Source organism: Rosa chinensis, chromosome 4 (genome assembly GCF_002994745.2).
Source record: "Rosa chinensis cultivar Old Blush chromosome 4, RchiOBHm-V2, whole genome shotgun sequence".
Classification (NCBI taxonomy): Eukaryota; Viridiplantae; Streptophyta; class Magnoliopsida; order Rosales; family Rosaceae; genus Rosa; species Rosa chinensis.
The window spans coordinates 9,137,497-9,158,372 of record NC_037091.1 but is presented as its reverse complement, the minus strand read 5'-3'; the positions used below and the strand labels follow the sequence as shown (position 1 = coordinate 9,158,372).

The 20,876-nt window shown below is 38.8% G+C and overlaps 1 pseudogene; it reads left to right on the top strand.

Annotated features, from left to right (window-relative positions):
• The first annotated feature begins 4,301 nt into the window (after positions 1–4,301).
• LOC112196347 lies at positions 4,302–11,500 on the top strand (annotated as a pseudogene).
• The last annotated feature ends 9,376 nt before the right edge of the window (positions 11,501–20,876 follow it).

Here is a 20,876-nt window from a genome sequence, read left to right as displayed (position 1 = left end):
AATTAAGTTTTTTTCTCTTTTTTTAGTTTGACTATTTTACCCTTCTCGGCGAAGAAGGAAAAAATTCCTCAAATATAGGTGTTTTTTTTTAAATTTAAATATGGCATCAGTTATAAACACAAATTAGAATTTAATACCATCAATTTATTTTTCCTGATTTAAAAACGATTACTTGCCTTAATTATTGCATATCTCTTCCTTTTTTATTTGACCTATATATTTGCCATTTTTTAGTAGATATGTTTGTGTAGATAATCCTATTATTAAATATGTCAACGTGATCAATTGCCTTAATTATTGTATGTAACTGATGCCATATTTTAGGAGATATGTTTGTGTAGATATTCCTTATTTAAAAAGATTAATGGTCTTAATTATTGTATATCTCTTCCTTTCAGATTTGATCTTTATATTTGCTATTTTTAGTAGATGTGGTTGTGTAGATATTGCTATTAGATTTCGTAGATTTCTCAATCTGATTAAACATCCTTTTGTGGAGGTATTCCTATCATGTAGTGATTAAACATCCTCTCATCAAGGTATGTCATTTTGCTTTTTTTTTCTTCCCTTTTTTTGAATGAAATTTGATTCCCCATTCCAATAGGCGTAGGTATAGAATCAATATTCCATGTTCATTAATTTTTCATAATAGGGTCCATGTTATTGTAGATGATGGAGGGTGCAATCAGATCAAGCGCACTTCAGTAATTTTAGCCCTTAACTCGTCGGTCATAACACGTCCAAACTTGAGAAGGTCGCACCTAAATTCCAGGTGGGTGTACTCTTTAGCCATCAAAATTAACTTGTAGTATCTATTGAGAAACAAGAAGATGAAACAAAACCCTGCAATCAAGAACTTGTATAGTCTATCATACCTACTCAATATCAAAAACCTAGAACCATCACAAAACAAATACCTCTTCGTCAGGAGCACACACACCTTTTGAATAGATAGCAATCACAATACTCATCAACCGTACCAATCGGATATGCTGTCGAACACAGGCAACCCACCAACCTCTGATTGTGCAATCCATTTATATCACAAGCTTGTAGAGATATTGACACCAGCTTTGAATGTGCAGATTACACTTTTCAATGTGAAGTTACGTAACCTCCAACCCAGAGGAGAATTATCAATTGCTGAAATCAAGGGTTGAGTAATTCTGGGCGACGTCTATGGGCAGCCGTTTCATGATCGACTTCCATCAGCAACATTACTGGATTTTATTATCAATCCTATTTAATAGGTGAATGGGAATTTGAAAGTGGCAGATTCAGTAATTCTTAACAACATTGGGTTTTATTATTTAGTCTATTTAATAGGTTTTTGTTTTGCATAAATCTAATTAATTGGTTTGGGTGTATATTAAAACACTCTTATGGATGGGTTTATTCTAAAAGAGGTGTGTCAATTTGGGTGTAGAATCAAATTCCCCTTATTTTTATTTATGAGTGAGTTAAGGGAAAAAAAAATATTCCTAACTCGAAAGTTTATTGAATCGAAAATAAACAATTTTTTTAATCAAAAGAGGTCAGTCACATTTATAATTAAGCAAGCAGTACTAGAAATGACACACCTCAAATGGGCCGACAGAAAGAGCCGTCCTTTAGGACATACAAATGACCTATATTAACAAGACGGGGCCTCACACTCCCAGGTGCACCCATCTTTTAAGGACAATCAAAACTTAGGAACTCAGAAGTAAAATAATAAAAGTGGCAACCGAGCAACTAGATCTTGCGACCCAAAGGAAGATTGAACTATGCTAGTTGAGGAAGTAGCCTCTACCTCCCCTCCATTTCCATTCTCTGTATGCACTTCCTCCATAAGTTCAGGTGTAGGAGTCTTACCTGCATCATTTTCCACAGAAGTTTGCACCTCACGATCACTGTCACGAAGTTTCCATTTCTTGGATTTCCTTCCCTGTAATTCTTTCTCTAGAATTTTAGCACACTTAGGCCTATTCTTACTTCCCTTAGGCCATCCCAATTTCTTCTTTCAAGGTGAAACAATCAACTGTCCATTCTTATGTTGCAAGATTAGCTGCATGCCATCATCAACCTGGAGCAAAGGTTACGAGTTTGAAACATACCGCTTGCCTACTCGATCCAAAGCCTCCCTAGCCTTATGCATCACCCCCAGCAACATGGTTGGCTCCCTCAACTAATCCAACACCATTGTGTCACAACCACCATCTGATTTCTAGTTCAGAATAACATCCAAAGGAAGGCCACTCCCCATATTCACCGATCCCAATGGTTTAGTCTTGACTTTCCAACTCTCTAAAAAAGCCGATAAATCCAAACCTAGCCTGCAAACATAGATGCGGCTGGCATGTTCTCCCCTATCAACAAGGCTGGACTCTAGGGAACCTCTAACCCCCCTAAAAACCCTCCAGAACTCGTCGATCCCAGATCCATCAATGTCAACATACCCTAAGTAGCCGGATGGTCATCCATCATTGCTGTAGCGTTTGTCTGTTTGTCCTTCAGGGATAGACTGGCCAATGTCGAAGCCTGCATCTGAGCAAGGATGTCATCCTTCTCCCTTGTCAGCAGTGCATCACAACCTGCCTCACCATGTTCAAAGAAATCACAGTTGAGACAGAACCCTCTCACCTTTTCATAGGTGAAAAACAGCTCTGGCACTACCACCGGTGAAAATTCAAACAGTTTCCAAACCCTAACCCGACGCCTGACACCAAGTACCAATTTGATCCTCTGTTCTTCTTCCTTCCTATGCAAGGCAGTTTGGTCGAGCTGGATCACCCTACCCAGAGTTGAACCCACCAGATACAAAGCCGCCTTGTTTCGAAGTCCCACCGGAAGGCCCTGGATGGCTACCCAAGTCTCTACTGAATTCAAAGGAATTTCAGCCATCGGTCCTATGCCATCATAACTTCCAAGCACTAGCATAGTATTTCTGTAGAACCAAGACCTCCATGCAAGATCTTGTTACATTTATTCTCACGATCAAATTGAAACACAAAGCGATTTCCAATATCTTGAATTGACAAACCAGATTTCATGCGCCAAATCGTAGAAATGGTACCCTTGAAGCCAAGAAATTTATTCTTTGGCCCTAGATGTCTCCCCACCATGTACCTTCGATCGGCTTGCAGTGCTGCACGCCCTACCTATCCCAATGAAACCCTTGCAGAGTCTCAGAGTTGAAGATCTACCGAATTGTTCTCCTCCATAGTTACGAGAAGAGGTAGTAAAATTTTATCGACGAGAGACGACGAGAAAACCCTAGCAAAGGAGGCTAGGTCAATTATTTATCCAAGTTCAAATTGAAAATAAACATTACAACTAAACAATTGACGATTGAGTTAAGTGAAATTAATTAAAGCATTTTACACTTATTTTGACACAATTTTATAGCATTAATTCTTCATATCAAAAATGCATTTCTCGATTGTAGAAATGAAATATGTTTTTAACTCGTTGCGAGCTTGTCAAACAGGTTCTCCAATTTCACAACTGAGGCATTGAACTCATGAGAAGAATAAGTGGAAATCTACTCAGTAAAAGTATGATTGCTCCTTGCAAATTCGTTTAATTTTCAAACTATGTACGTATATACCCTTATATAAGGTATAATTGAAGCCGAAAATAGCTCATAACCCTTTTGAAAGCAATGTAATTAGATGCAGCTTCACTAGATCCCTCTGAATGAGAATCAGTAATTCTCCATCCCTGTTAGCAAAAACAATATCAATATTAGCTGTTATTTCCAATTTTTATTCAATTATACATTGAAACATAGTTATGATTAAGTGTATGAAGAAATACATACGCTAACTTCAAAAACTCATCCGTAAAAATAAGACTTTCTTGTGAGGATTACTCAACAAAAAAGAACTACAACATATAATTTACCTAAAAGATTATCCTTCTTGCCAAGAGTTCTAGAGTCAACACTAAGCATTACATCGTCTTTATATTTAATTGAAAGCAAAATTGGTTGTTCCATGGTGGAGACTCTGAAGCACTTTATAGCCATTAACTGTTGAGGCAAGTCATAGCAAAGCAAGTTACCATTCTGGTGTGCTCTTAGTTATGCATGAGTTTTATCAAAATAAACCTATCCCAAGATGGTCACAGATTACGACAGGAGAAATGGAGAAATTTTTCTGTCCTCCTGTAGAACCATGTCAGACTGACACATGGTCTGACGGCCCAATAGAATAATGCCATGTGGATCTTTTTTCCTAGATTATGTGAGAATGGGAGTACATAAGGATTTTGACACCCAAGTAAGGAGTATATATGCTGTAGTGGAGTAGTCGGAGGCATGCCAACAGCAACACCCAATCACCTCAGGTATCATCTTCTCTTTAGCAAATGCGATTTTTAGCTTTTTATATGAATCTGTGATTTGATTTTTCAATTCATGAAATTGAAATTAATGGTAATTGCATCTCATTTCATTTTGGGTATTGAAATTTGCTGTTTGTTCATGCTCTGGGTTTCTGGTTTTAATTAATACTTTTACTGTTGGAAGGTTCAATCTTTGCTCGCTGGCTTCAGATTATGAAGGGTTTTATATCTGCTGTAGAGTAAAAGAATGTTTTACTGAGCTATGAGTGGATAGGTTTTTGTTATAGCATATGTGTCAAATAACCCTTTCTTCAATGAAAGGGAAAGTGTAACGTTGCGGCAGATTGGCTTCCAATGCTAGCTAAAATGGGGGTGGATTTGGGGCTTTGGATCAATCAACCTCCACTTTCACTGATGAAGGTTTTCAAAACTGATGGTTGCCTGCTCCTCCTTTGTTGGATTAGATTCTAGCATTAGTTAGTTGTTTGTAGTTTTTTCTTTCCTGCTATTTCTTCTGCTTTTGTAACTTCTTTTGTTTTCTTTGCTGCTGCATTTGCAGCTTTAATGAAGTATTCATTGATCAAATAAATAAATAAAGCGTATTTAACAAATTCTACGCCAACCCCAAAACTACTATTATTGGTTGTCTTCTCCTTTGGTAGCATATCAAAAGTCTTCTCCCCTGAAGTATCATAGCATATTTATATCACCAAAATCATAGAACAGCTGCAAAAATTTCATTTTTGAAACAAGTTAAAATTATTGCACTATAAAATACACTAAAAGAAATCAAGGAAAAAAAAAGAAACATGTTTTACTTTTGTACGCATTACCTTACAATGATGTATATTATTAGACTTCTTTTCCTTTATCGGACTGTTGCTCATAATTACTTGAATAAGAATCCTACATTACAAGTAATTTATTGTTAAGAAAAACAAAAATAGTTTGTTCGTACTTAAAAATATATTATTCAAACCTGGCTCGGTCGAGGGATTTGACTAGTTAAATTGGTTGCAGCAACCCTTGTGGATGAATTCTGTTACAAAAAAAAAAATTGGATAACAAAGATTACGAATAATACTTTAACAACAAAGGTATGATCTATACTTGATTCAGTTGTGTGATATAGTTACCCCCTTGATGCATATTTGCATATGTTAAATTGTGCTGAGAAAGTGGCAACATAGAAGTAGGATTTTATAGATACAACAATAGCATGTTTAAGGTTAGATTATAACATAAATAAAATAGAATAAAACACGAAACATTAATTCTAAACATAATTAAATTGAACTTACAGGATTATATAGAGCGTAAGGAGCATAAACATTAGTTGTTGGCAAGCTCATAATTGGAAATTGCTGCATTTTACCAGAACTTAATTAAGAAACTAAGTCCTTAAAAATAATAATATTACAAGTATCTTCGACATTGTACCTGGTTAATGGTACTTGTACCATTTGATGCAACAAATGGGTGAAGCAAGCTTAAATTATGGACTCCATGAGGTGATATATGTGAAGGCCCTTCACTGATTGGTAGCATACTTTTCCCTACACAAGTTACAAAAATAATAAATAAATAAAAATTGATCAAACTATAATTGATAAGCATTTCATAATATGCTTAAAATATTAAATTACTTACTATAACCTTGGCCTTTTGGTGTTTTTTTTATTTTGTTTCTTCTCCATTTTGTCTTTCCTTCTTTTATTACTCATGCCTTTTGGCCACACACCTGCTGGATTGAGTATTGGTGTTTCATCAAATAAATTATTATTTTTGTTAGCACCACCACTTGAAGTATTAGCACCCGAAATCTCATTGATTTCTTGATTGACATCTCTCACAATAGATAACTTCTTCATATTCTTTTCAATTAATTCTTCTGCTTCTATCAGTTTCTTCATCCCAATGTCACTACCACTAGTTGTCTCTGCTCCCTTACTGATTATACCATAAGCCTTTCGCATCAAAGTATTCCTACGCAATGTCACGGTTGTTTTCTCCTTGTTCTGTAGTGGTACACTATTCGCCTCCACTCCTTTCTTTGCATCCTTTGTCTATCTCTTTAGTATATACTGTGTTCGTATTTGAGTAATATTTTTCACATTTAAAACCCTCAAAGCATGACGACATAACCAGCCCATAGATTTGTACATCTGACAACTACAAGAGATGGTCAGGTTCGAAGAGTTGAATTGGACAATGTACACTCTTTTATGGCCCTCCTCATTAAGCTCAAATGTCTGCAATGTCCCATCACTTCCAACTTCCTCCATCTTCACTGCCAAGCTAGCGATAAACTCAAACTCAAATAAACTATAAATTTTTCGAGTGTAGACCATACCAGCTTGCTTCTTAATTCCACTACTTTTTGCAGCCCTAGTAGGTATTTCATTATTGCATCGAAAAGTTTCTTCCAATTCACTTGACCGCATTTGTTCTGCCTGTTTATCATAATGATGCACAAATTCAGTGAAAGTGAGCCAATGCCAACTGATATTACAAGAGTTGTATTTATCTCTATATGAAAGTGAGCCAATGCCAACTGATATTACAAGAGGTAATTTACTTGTATTCTTTTTGACAAATGATGTCAAACCAGTAACTAGCTTTTCTATGGAACTTGTTTCATGATTTCTTATTTCTAATGATATCTTCAGCCCACCTGAAAGTTCAAAATACTTTTCGCCAGGAGGTGTACTGTGGTAGAAGGATTTAGATGATAACTATAATTTGAGAATCAAATCGATCCTATTCTTATACGCACATAATGGCTGTTAGTATTTTAGGCATTGTATATTTCACCCTGTGGGGGTGATGGGTGATGACTCAAAAGAACACAACTACTGCCCATATCGAAAACTGATAGCTATCCCTGTCGTATCAGTTCCACCCCCCCCCCCCCCCCCCCCTCTCTCTCACGTGTGTTTGCTGGGAGTTGATAAAAGTGGGACATTGTGACTGAATGGCTCCACTATATTGATTGAGTTCTTTTGAATGGACTGGGAAGTCTTGTTGTTTAGGTTTCTCATTTCATGTACTTATTGCTTATCTGGGTTGACATTATGTAATGAAATGTTGTTGACAACATAAATTTATAGCTATTTTGTTATTCAATTTTGCAGATCTAAACATTGAGGATTTTGTGATGTGTAGTGTGCTTACGTTTATTGGATCAATAGATGTAAGGTACATCCTCAAGTACTCACTTATGCCCTATTATTCATATTGTTCCCACTGTTTTCCTAATTATATTTTTTCCTTGTTTGAAGTCCTGATACTTACCTCCTTCATTTGGAACTGCTTAACTTCATGCTGATTGCAATGTCAACTCAGCTTCTTTCTGGGCCATCCCCAGGACCAGAAGATGTGAACCCATTTCTTGATGCAGCAATGTCTCAGGTTACTGGACAAAAATGTGCTTTTGAAAGGGAGTAGATATCTTTCTGACAACCCTTACTGTAAGGCCTTGGAACATGCAACAGATGTTGAATGTAAGATGCTTTAGTTATCTCCTTATGTATTTTTATTATGAGGTTTCATTCAGATAACTGGAGTACATATTTTTCTGGCTTGCAGTTGATCGTGTAGATACTGAGGGTAATGGGCGTAGTGGTCCAGTTTTGAGGTTACCTTTTGCTTCCCTGTTCGATACCCTTGGAATGTTATCTGTTTTTCCTTTTATTCTTGTGTTCCTAGTTGATATTACTTTTTGGTGTTGTCATAGGCTGTTTCTTTGTATGTGTTGTCATCTAAGTGGCTGTAGGCTTCCTAAGGTGGACTGCAATTGTGTATTATGTATATGGAAGTAAAATGACAGACAATCAGGGTTTGGACATTTTAGGTGTCTTTCGTGTGCAAAAATAACAATTATATAATAAAAAAAAGTGTTTAGAACGAACAAATTAATTTATATTTTCTTTATTTTTGATTCCTAGGCTGTATGGTAGAGGCTTGTGGTAGCTCTAATGCTTAACAGTGTTTACTCCTCAAGTCCTATACTTGAGATCCCAAGTTCATACGTCACCTAAATATTGTTTGATAAATAAAGAGATTGCTCAGGCCAAGGATTTTCATACCTGTTTGTTAACAATATATGTATATCAATATACCGTTCAAAAGTGAAAATTTGTGGTCCTTTATGGTTTGGTGGTGATTTCCATGGGCATGCTACTCAATAGCCCTGCTCAATATCTAATGGTCTATGCAAACTGAAAGTACTAGTTTCGTTTTGAATTTCTCATTTTTTCCCTCTGCAGGTACTTGACTGATGAGGCTGCTGCACTTTTGCTTTACTCTTTATTGCAAGGAAATGCTGACTATCTGGAGTGTGTCTTGGTGCGAACTGATTTGGATACACTGGTATGTTAACAGCAGCTGATCACTGTCATTGGAAAAAAATAGAAACGGACCAGTATTTTGTGGCAAAAGTTGTGTTAATATACATGCTGTATTTCTTGCATTTAATGTCTTTGGAAATAGGTCATAGCCTTGAGTTGATGATTTAACAATATCTTGGTACATTCTTTGGTACTAAATTGAAATCAACACTTGATACTGACCTGTATTTATATGATGAAATGGACAGTTGATGCCCATCCTGGAAGCGTTATATGATGCTCCAAAAAGGACATCTAATCAAATCTACATGTTGCTGATCATACTTCTCATACTTAGGATTCATCTTTTAATGCAAGCATTCACAAATTGGTAAGGATTGCCTCCTGTAGCCAGCAGGTTATAATTTTTGATATGGGTCATATTAATCTAACTTTCACATGAGCAGATACTTCCTTCTGTTCCCTGGTACAAAGAACGTCTCCTTACCAGACATCTCTTGGTTCATTAATGGTCATTACTCTGATAAGGACAGTGCAGTATAACCTATCTGAGTTGCAGGTATCTATCTGCCTCTTTTACTATGAACTTTCTTGAAGTGCTTTATTGCTGTTATTATTAGATTGCTTATATCTCGATATCTATGTCAATTACATGTAAGACCTTGCAATTTTTGTATTTCATGGGCTGTAATTTGGTTAAGGTATATGTTAAATTTGCAGAACTGGAATATGATTTAACAAGTTGGTTTTCTTAGTAGTCACAGAAACAGTGATTGTGCTCACCCTTTATTTGGAGATTTTGGGTACTTCCCTGATTAACATGTTTACTTTGTTTAATTGTAACAGGACGTTTATATCCATACAACTTGTCTAGCAACTTTGGCAAACATGGCACCTCATGTCCACCGTTTGAGTGCGTATGCATCCCAGAGATTGGTCAGCCTATTTGATATGCTCTTTTGGAAGTATGTCCTTTTCTGTCTGCCTCGTTGTTTCTTTCGTTATTTTTTTCTCTTTTCCATTAACTTTACTCTGTTCTTTTCTATTTGTTTGGGAATTCATATTTTTATTCTGCCTTTCTTACACTTACTAGTGAATTAGTTAACATATTGCTCTTGTCGTAATCTTTGGTTTAGGTATAACAAACTAGCAGAGGTGTGTGATAATCAGATGACATTAGCCAAAGGCAACTCAATAGAAGACGATACTGTAATATGCCACGTACCTTGCATATATTCACCTTATATTATTCTGTTGTCTGCTAAGCTATAACCTTTTTCGTTGCAGTCAACGGAGATGCATATATATACCGACTTCTTGAGACTTGTCCTTGAAATATTAAATGCAATTTTGACATATGCTCTGCCACGGAATCCTGAGGTATGGTGACTTATTAGTCATCCATGTGAGATATTGTTGTATGTCTATGAGGGATTGAGTACATTGTCCGGTTTCCATATTTCTTAAATCAATGCAATGGTGCAGGTTATATATGCGATAAATGCACAGGCACGAAGTATTTCAGCCTTTCAGGAATCATCCACATTTCAGTGAGCTGCTTGAAAACATTTATACACTATGCTCCATATAAGACCCCTCCTCCTCCTCTCTCCCTGTCTTATTCTCATCAGCGGGCAACCTTTGGTGGCACTTGGCTTCCATTTACCTTTTTTAGTAACTTGAAAACAATTCATGCCTTACAAAAGAAATCACCTCTTAGTGCATTTGACCGGAGTTATATTGTTTGTCTGGTGTTGTAGGTGTTAGATTTTTTCAATAGTCATGTGGATGCACAAAGAACAGATGGAGAATGGTCAGTGGAAAGAGTACTTCAAGTCATAATCATTAATTGTAGATCATGGCATGGTGAAAGGATGAAGGTAAAAAGGGAAAAGAGAATTACATTGTTGAATAAGTCGATTTGAAGTTGTACCGGGAGATTGTTGTTTATAATCTCTTCAAAATCTTGTATTATCAGATGGTCACCCAGTTGCGTTCCACATATGAACAAGAGAGTCATCCAGAGGAGTTCTTTATTCCATACTTGTGGCAGCTAGTACTATCCCGCTGGTAACACTCATCTCCTTATAGTGGAAAAGGATAAGAAAGAAGGGTGCTTTTTTTATTTTATTTTATTTTCCTCTGGCCATATTTGAAGTCTTTTATGTATCCCTCATTTTTTCCCAGTATAGTAATTATCCAGTAAATATGTTGGATGAACGTCCATTTAATGACGAATCTTGTTATTGATTTTGCAATTCTTGCTGATTGAATACAGTTCCATGTTTAACTAATTTCACTTTTCATTCATGCTTCTCATTCAAGTGGAATCAGTTTCAATCCTCGAGCCATAAATTTGTTTCCAGTTGATCAACCTTTCGAGGTATGACCTAATAACATAGGGCAGGGACATTTGAACTTCGGTTTGATTTATTTCCTGATTTAAAGTGCTTCACTAGCATGTAAATTGAAATGCATATTCTTTTGTGCAGAAACAGAGTGATTATGAAGTGGTGTCCGACAATCATGTAAATGGAGAGGTGGCAAAGCATGCAGTCTTTCTTGATCCATAGATGGAATATATGGGTAATGCCACAAGAGATGTTGAGGTTTCTTGGTGGATTTGTAAATATACATGAATAGTAGAAAGAAAAATGTATTCTTCTCATTCTTTTCTGTTTATATGTGTGCAACACTAGAGGCCTTCTATATATGTAGATGTATCCCAAAATCTTTGATGTAATGAATAAGAGAAGATGCTCATTTCCATCTTCAATCCTCATAATGTACTAATGTAGTTCTAAAATAATTCAGATTTGTCTCTACTGGTTGTCCTTCAACATTAGAATCTAGAGTGCATTTTCTAGTTTTAGATTAGACACAGCTGCAATTCTGTTCTGTATTTCGTGAGGAGGGCTTTTGCTTGAAATTTATTTGTTCATTGCCTATTGTATCTAGGCCGATGTTTTGATCTTAATGTTGCATAGGTTAATATGCAAGCAGTTTTCTATGCTAGATGACCTTCAAGTACGAAGATTGTTTTCCCTTGTAAGAGCATCTTATCTCACTCATCAGCTTATCACAGATACCTCTTTTCTTGTTTGTTTTTTCTTTTGAGAACACTTTTGCCGCTGCTAACCGTATGTTGTTTAAGTATATTGGTATTGAGAGAGATTGATGAGAGAAGTGTATTTCATTATAGAGAATAGGAGCCCTATATATAGGGATTACAAAGTGCATAATCTAATGTTACAAGGAATACCAATCCGTGTAGGATTGGGAAATCTAGAACCTTCTCTCCTATTCCTATTCCTAGTTTGATAAGGCACACCAAACTTGATTTTCCTTCAACACTCCCCCTTGTGCCGCTCAAACTTGGTGGTGACGCTTCATCCGTTGCCTCGTTAAAAACCTTGCCAGGTAACAAAAACCCTGTGGGACAAAAATAATCCTGGTCGAAGGACAAAAAGAGCACAACACGTCCTTCACTCTTCGAGATCGAACATGTAGACATCATAACTCCCCCTGATGTCGATATCTCCCCCTGATTGCTACAATCGTGGGAGTTCGGATAACTTTCTCAATCCGATGCTCTTCACATGTTTCTCGAAGGTGGATTTAGGTAACGACTTAGTGAATAAGTCCGCTACATTATCCTCTGATCGGATTTGATTCACTTCAATCTTTAGAAGTGATTGTTGTTGCTGATTATAAAAGAACTTAGGCGATATATGCTTGGTGTTGTCACCCTTGATGAAACCTAACTTCATTTGTTCAATACAAGCTGCATTATCCTCATAAATGCATGTAGGGTCATCTGTGGTAGACTTCAAACCACAACTTCCTTGAATGTGTCGAATTACAGACCTTAACCATACACATTCACGTACAGCTTCATGTAGAGCAATAATCTCTGCATGATTTGAGGAAGTAGCAACAAGGGTCTGTTTCGTAGACCTCCAAGATATCGCAGTGCTTCCCATGGTAAAGACATAACCTGTTTGGGAGCGACCTTTGTGAGGGTCAGAGAGGTACCCTGCATCAGCAAAGCCCATCAAGACATCATTGTCGTTTTGATGGAGGGAGATAGGAGGACGCCGGCCACCATGAGCGGCGGCGGCGCCGGCGCCGGCAACATGGCCGGCGGCCATTCCATGGACGGGGGCGTTTTGCCTTTTTGGGTCCGATCCCAATTTTCCGTCATTCCTTTTCTCTCTGTAGGGATAGAATAAGCCCATATCAATCGTACCTCTTAGGTACCGAAAGATTGTCTTTATACCAATCCAATGGCGGCGTGTTGGCGCAGAGCTATGTCTAGCTAACAAGTTCACTGCGAATGAGATATCCGGTCTTGTGCATTGAGCTAAGTACAATAATGCGCCTATTGCACTTAAATAGGGCACTTCGGCCTCTAATGCTTCTTCGTCCTCATCCTTTGGACGAAACGGATCTTTTCCGGGCTCAAGACTACGGCCGATCATGGGAGTACTCGCAGGCTTTGCTTTATCTTCATTAAAGCGCCTTAGAATTTTCTGAGTATATGCAGGCTGATGGATCAAAATCCCATCACTACGGTGCTCGAGTTCTAAACCGAGACAAAACCGTGTTTTCCCAAGATCTTTCATCTCAAATTCGGATTTCAAGTAATTAGCAGTTTCCTTTAACTCATCTAGAGTTCCAATTAGGTTCATGTCATCGACATAAACTGCTACGATTGCAAATCCGGAACTTGTTCTTTTAATGAACACGCATGGGCATATTTCATTGTTAATATATCCCTTCCCAATCAAGTAGTCACTTAGACGATTATACCACATCCGTCCGGATTGTTTTAATCCATATAGTGAGCGTTTTAATCTTATTGAAAACGCGCTCCGTGGTTTAGAGCCACTTGATTTGGGTAATTGAAGTCCATCTGGAACCTTCATATATATCTCTGAATCTAGATCCCCATAGAGATATGCTGTAACCACATCCATAAGCTGCATGTCAAGTTTTTCGGAAACTACCAAACTGACAAGGTAGCGGAACGTTATAACGTCCATTACGGGAGAATATGTCTCCTCGTAGTCGATTCCAGGGCGTTGTGAGAAACCTTGCGCCACAAGGCGGGCTTTATATCTTACCACCTCATTTTTCTCATTACGCTTTCTAACAAAGACCCATTTATGGCCAACAGGCTTTACACTTGGGGGTGTCTGCGTTACAGGCCCAAATACCTGTCTCTTTGTTAGTGAATCCAATTCAACCTGGATCGCATCTTTCCATTTAGGCCAATCTGCTCTTCGTTGACATTCTTCAACAGAGCGAGGTTCGATATCATCATATTCTATAATCCCTTTCGCAATATGATATGCAAATGCATCATCAATCGCCATAGAATTTCTATCCATCATCTCATGTACACTAGTGTAATTTATGGAGATCTCTCTATTCTCTGGAGTTGGTTCTGACATTGGAGCGTCCCCCAATGATGTCTCTTGGACATAACCATAATCCGGAATATTCTCATGAGATGGATTATTTATATCGATGATTAATGGATTATTCTGTGCCAAACTCGCTTTCTTTCTTGGGCGAGAATCCATCGAACCTATAGGCCTCCCGCGCTTCCTGGCAGGAGCCATGGGCCTAGCCACAACGTCACCATCACTGTGAGAGGGGACGTTGGCGCCATGCTCAAATCCTCTTGAGTTAGCGTCATGTCCTCTAGTTTTAGGGACATCAATCCTTGCAGGCACGTTTGCAGCAGGTATGTGTGATCTCGTCACTTTAGCGATATCAGAAAACGCATCAGGCATCGATTCTGCTACGTTCTGAAGATCGAGAATTCTCCGCACTTCAATTTCAGACTGTGCGGTTCGGGGATCAAGATGAGACAGAGTGGGGACAGACCACGACAATTCCGGTCGTTCCTGTTGAACATTGATGTTCTTATCTCCCCCTAACGATGGGAAGACTGTCTCATCGAAGTGACAATCCGCAAATCTAGCGGTAAAGAGATCGCCTGTCAAAGGTTCTATGTAGCGGATAATCGTTGGAGAATCATATCCAACATAAAGGCCTAATCGTCTTTGAGGACCCATTTTGGTGCGCTGTGGCGGCGCAATAGGCACATAGACCGCACACCCAAATATGCGTAAGTGTGAGACATCAGGCTCATACCCAGTAACCATCTGGGACGCAGAGAAGGGTTGGGTGGCAGTGGGCCTCAGACGAATAAGCACAGCTGCATGCAATATTGCATAGCCCCAAGCAGAAATAGGGAGATTGGTGCGCATCACCAATGCTCGAGCAACCATTTGTAGTCGTTTAATGGTGGCTTCTGCGAGACCATTTTGGGTATGAACATGAGGAACAGGATGTTCAACATCAATCCCAGTGGACATGCAATAATCATCAAAAGTCTTTGATGTAAACTCCCCAGCATTGTCTAATCTTATAGACTTAATGGGATGATCAGGGTGGTGAGCCCGTAACTTAATGATTTGTGCTAGGAGTTTAGCAAATGCAGCGTTCCTTGTGGACAATAGCATGACATGTGACCAGCGTGTCGATGCATCAACCAACACCATAAAATATCTAAATGGTCCGCATGGTGGTTGAATAGGTCCACAAATATCACCTTGAATTCTTTGCAAGAATGGTATATTTTCCTTGGTGTCCTTTGCATAGGATGGTCTTGATCCTAACTTTGCTAAAGAGCAGGCTTTGCAGAACGAATGATGGGCTTTAGAAACAACCAATGAGGATTTTGGTTGAGCCACAAAGTCACAAGTGACCTTAGAAGTAAAAGTTGGAGACAAAGGACCCTTGGTGGCGTCAATGCCACCCTGAGGCCGCAGGGGGAAGGCGGCGCCGGCCAAGGATGGCCGGATTTGGGGGTGAACGGCGCCGTGAGGCGCAGGGGTTCCTTCGGTGTCCAAAAACCGAGTTTTACTTCTTTTCGTTCTGAAAAAGGGATGTCCGTGTGAAGTCTTTAATATACGGATCATCATGTCACGACCTGGGTGTCCCAAACGGTCGTGCCAAAGCCTATACGTGTCGGAATCCCATAAATCATCTCTCATGACATGGTTGGATTCAATGACTCGAATAGTGGTTGCATACAACCCACTAGAGCGACACATAAGTTTCTCTAATACTCGTTTATGTCCGTAGTCATTAGAGGTGATGCAAAGGAACTCTTGTCCATTCTCACAATGTGTTTCCACATGAAAACCATTGGCTCTTATATCTTTGAAGCTCAATAGGGTTCTTCCTGCCCTAGGAGCATAAAGAGCTTCGGTGACATTCAAAGTAGTGCCATTAGGCAACATAAATTGAGCTGGTCCTCGACCATGAATCAATTGAGATGGTCCAGCCATCGTAGTCACAGAAGATCGAGTAGGCGCCATCCATAGGAATAGCTGCCTGTTTCGAAGGATGGTATGTGTAGTGGCACTATCCACGAGGCATTCGAGCTCTCCGGGAAACATATTTTTGGTTTTGGATCACGCGCGTGTCGATGCAGGCGTGATGGAGCGAAGCAATCCGAGTAGAAGCGTGCAGCGAATGCGGGGCAGCAGGGGCTGCGGTGGTAGTAGTGGTGCAAGAGTAGCGGAGGCAAACTGCAGGGGCAGCAGTAGTGGTGTAGGGCTGCAGGTGCACGGGTGCGTAGGCGGGGCAGCAGCGTGCGCAGGTGTGCGCGGGGAAGCAGGGACGCTGCAGGGGCAGCGTAGGGTGGACGCACGGGCGCGCTGGCAGGTTTGCAGGCCGAAAGGGCTGCAGGAGCAGCGGGCTAGCAAGGGGCTAGGTGCAAGGATGCTTCGGTGGCAGCAGTATGCGCAGGGGCGCACGCGGGGCAGGCTGCAGCGATGCTAGCACGGGCTAGGGGCTGCGGCAGTTTTGGCGATATGAAATTCTTTTCGGGTTTTTGGCTTTTTGGCTATTTGTGGTTTAGGGCTCGTGCTGATAACGTGTTTAAGTATATTGGTATTGAGAGAGATTGATGAGAGAAGTGTATTTCATTATAGAGAATAGGAGCCCTATATATAGGGATTACAAAGTGCATAATCTAATGTTACAAGGAATACCAATCCGTGTAGGATTGGGAAATCTAGAACCTTCTCTCCTATTCCTATTCCTAGTTTGATAAGGCACACCAAACTTGATTTTCCTTCAACATATGTAAGTTTCATTAGGGCCTTGTCTCTATTGTGACGGTGAAAAAATAAAGAGATTGCGCAAACTCGCAAAGGAGTATATGAACACACTTGGCAACGTATCGCAAGCACCTGTTCCCATAATTTATTTTCTTAAACAACAAGCTCCTCTAACAGATTTCCTATGTACCAAATGCAGAATATCGTAAACAGAATGTATATATTTAATTCCAAAATAGTGTCAATCCAGTTTCCAATCACGAAATTCATTCCAGTACCAATGTTCTTGAAACATGTTTAAGGACAGAACATTTAAAATATTCACAAGGGAGCTTCTATTCATACCTCCAATATTGATATTTAGACCTCTCTTTTTTTCCAAATAATAGTTGACTTTGTCAACTCATGTCAAATTACCAATAAAGACAAAAATAAGGAAAAAAAATATATCTTCTTATCTCTACGAACACTAATACTCACTGCACTATAAAAAAATAAAAAATAAAAGGAGAGAAAATGGGAAATACAAAGACAACTCAGTTGATGAAGACCTACTCATTCTGAATGCAAACAAACGTGTGAACGAGCGGCGACAAAAAGCAGTACTCCAGCACGTTTCAGTTTAGCAACAATAACACCTAAATGCAATGAAAATAATACTTAATTGGAAAACATATTTGTACGAAATGATGAGCAAACATGGTATTGTTGTCTATACTAACCAAGAGTCGACAATTCATTACAAAAGTGCTAGCACCTCCGTAACTCGTATCTGGAGGATGAACTTCCAAAAAAAAAAAAAAAAAAATTGCTGCAATTCCAAATCTTCAAAAACTGAAGGAGGTCCAACTAATGATTTTTGAAAGTATGAATAGAATCTTAAAAAAAAGTCTTTTATTGATTTTATTGGATGATGGGTATTATAGGAAGATTAGAGAGGTGTAGATAGCAAAATAGTTATTTGTAAAAGTAAGTTGGAGGTCTACTAAGTGAGGAGGTCCAAATGCCAAATTTGGAGGTATGAATAGAATCTCCCTATTCACAATCAAGAAAACTCACACCTACTTGAAAACTCAGATTGAGTTCCACAACGGAGAAGGAAGATTCAGAATGAGTTCCCAATGGAAATCAAGGATCAATTGCAAATGGAAGCATACAAGTCTTCAAGGAATCCACCCTTTAGCAGTATTAACCCATAATACAATAGTACTTCAATCACACGATTAACAAGCTTATCTATCCCAAATCCACGGTCAACAGACAACACAAAAACCAAAAAGTTGAAAGAAATGACTCACTAAGACCCTACTCAAAAAACATATTAAGAAAAACAACCAAACCAAAAAACCAACCACTTAGGGCTCGGTAGCGGGCTCTCTGGGTGGCTCGGTGGTGGCTTCGGTGGTTGGGGTCTCAGTGGTGGCAGGATTCACCTTTGCGCAAGAAGGCAGCATCTTCATCTTCAAAAACCCAGAACGGGCACACGCATAGCTGAGCAAGAGACAGCAGGCTGTCAAAGACAAGGACTGAAGCAGTGTGTCCGTTCTTGGTTTTTGAAGATGAAGATGCTGCCTGTGTGGATTCCTCATATCTCAACTCGTCAAGTTTCACTGTCGTTCTCTAGTTTGACAGAGACTCGCCACCGATAAAGACAGCGGCAAGGCTCGAAAGGGCAGTAACCGCCGCCCAATAACTAGATCCAGTGTCTCCTTCACCCTGCGATGGTGGGAGAAGGACCTGAAGAGGAACTGGTGGGGACGGGGGCGGCGGTGGAGGGGGCGGAGATGCAACCACAACAACAGGTGGCAACCGAATCACTGTGATCCGCGGCTGCACAACTAGCTTGAGGGTTTTGCCTAGGCGGGCTTTCCGAAGCGAGGAGGCATTTTGGGACAGTGTTTCTGTTTTTCAGTGGAGAGGGAGAGGGAGAGGGAGAGGGACTCTAGGGTTGCCAAGAATATCCATTATATATAGTTGTTTTTTCTTTTTCTTTTTTCTTTTTATTTTTGGTTGGAGTATTTTTATTTCTAACGGTTTTTAACTAAATTTTCCTGGATTAGCGAGTACCCCCCATCTCATCTTGCTTGGCACCCTCTTCCTGTTGTGTTTTTGGCTTCCTCTCACTGTTGTGTTTTTGGCTCATTGATACAGTCTGGAAAATTAGGATGTAGAATTCAAATCCAAGTCTAGAAAGGAAAGAGGTTTGCGCGCAGCTTTTCTAAAAGTTCTAGGAAAGTTAGGTGGCGTTCGATAACGTTTTCAAGTCATCTTTTTCATTTTATAAAATGAAAATGGCTTGAAAATGCGTTCGTTGGTCTGTTTTCAAAAATGAAGAAAATAATTTTTTATTTTACTCGTAAAACAGGAGAACGACAAATAGACATTTTCACCTTTTCATTCTCATATTTTAGAAAACACGGAGATATATTTTCCAAAACAAAGAAAAAAAAGAACGTGTTCTCTTCTTCCATATTCTCACGTCGCTCTCTTCTTCTCAGGTCTCTCTCATCTCTAGTTGCCATCTTCTCTCGTTTTTGAAAATTGTTTTTGGAATAAGCTACCGGACATATTTTCGGATCTCAAAAATCCAATCTCGTTTTCTCTTTTTTATTTTCAAAATTAGTTTTTGAAAAATCATTTTAAAAAACGTTACCGGACAAGCCCTTAGTCTTTCAAGTTCTATTAGGATTTGTATTATAGGCTTAGAAAGGCTTAGTCTATTAGGATTAGGAATCCTAATCCTATGTTGTATCAGCAGCCTTCATGTCTTATAAATAGGAGTTGCAGTGGGTTTTCTGAGATTAAGACAGAGAGTGCAGAAAACTTAGAGTCAAGGTGATAGAGAGATAAGAACTAGTCTGAAGAGTTTGAGGGATCTACAATAAGTACTTGTAAACACCTAAATTCTTCATAGTGCTGGTGAATCTCTCAAGAGATATCACGAAGTGGATGTAGGCTAAAGTTTTTGCTGAACCACTATAAAACTGCTGTGTTTTGTTTCTATTTCCAGTTCATCTATTATTCTGATTTTGCTTAAGTAGTAAAACACAACGATCCTAAGGGGGCTTACACTATACTCACTTAGCATAATCTTCATGTTGCATTGCCTCATCATGATTCATGGGTTCATCAAAATCATTTAACAGAAAATAGTTAGTACAAGGCAAGTATTTATCTATCAGCTGATATTCATTTTGTACTTTTTGACGATGCTCTTGGCTCTAAAGGAGGTGTCACTTGGTCATCACTAGGAACTTGTTCTCCAGGTTGTTATCATTCCTCCTCATGATTTGCCTTAGACACATCTTCATTGAACAATTCTTCCAATCTTGCAAACTGCTGATATTTTCTTATAGGATTTTTAGGTTCTCCCGCTTGCCTATTTTTGTACATCATCTCTTCATTAAAAATGACATTCCTGCTCCTTACAACTTTCTTATTCTGCATATCCCAAAACCTATAGCCTTGAATATGGACTTTTGAGACTTAGGATCCAACTTGCTTCTCGCACCGGACTCAATGTGAACCAAGATTCAGAAAAACGTTAAAATGCTAATCGAGCGATGGATAGGAAACTAGCTCCTAGATTAGACGTCTAAGCGGTTTCTTTTTAATTATTTTAATATTTATAGCATTTAAGTAAATATTTATTTAGTCAACTAATTCTTTTAGTTAAGGAGAGATAACAAGTATTCAATTATCCAAATAAAAAAAAGCAGTATTCAATTATGCTTCTTATTGGCCTTGACACTCTTATGCTTATCCTATCTTTTTTGTCTCTCTCCCAACTAACTGCAATTTTTTATTCTATTCTACTCTCTGTTTGAAACAATAAACTATCCTATTCATTTTCATTCCCTTCTTTTCCTGTCTTGCGCAAAACTAGTAGGCAGTAGCCATCACCTCCACATTCTCTCTCATCTCTCTCTCCATTGATTTTTCTTAAATTTCTTCAATAACCACACAAAAGACGTGAAACCAATAACAAAGACGATGATCAATATTCTAACTGTGGTTTTTTAGGAACTCTTGTCGTCAAACCCCATGAAACAACTTG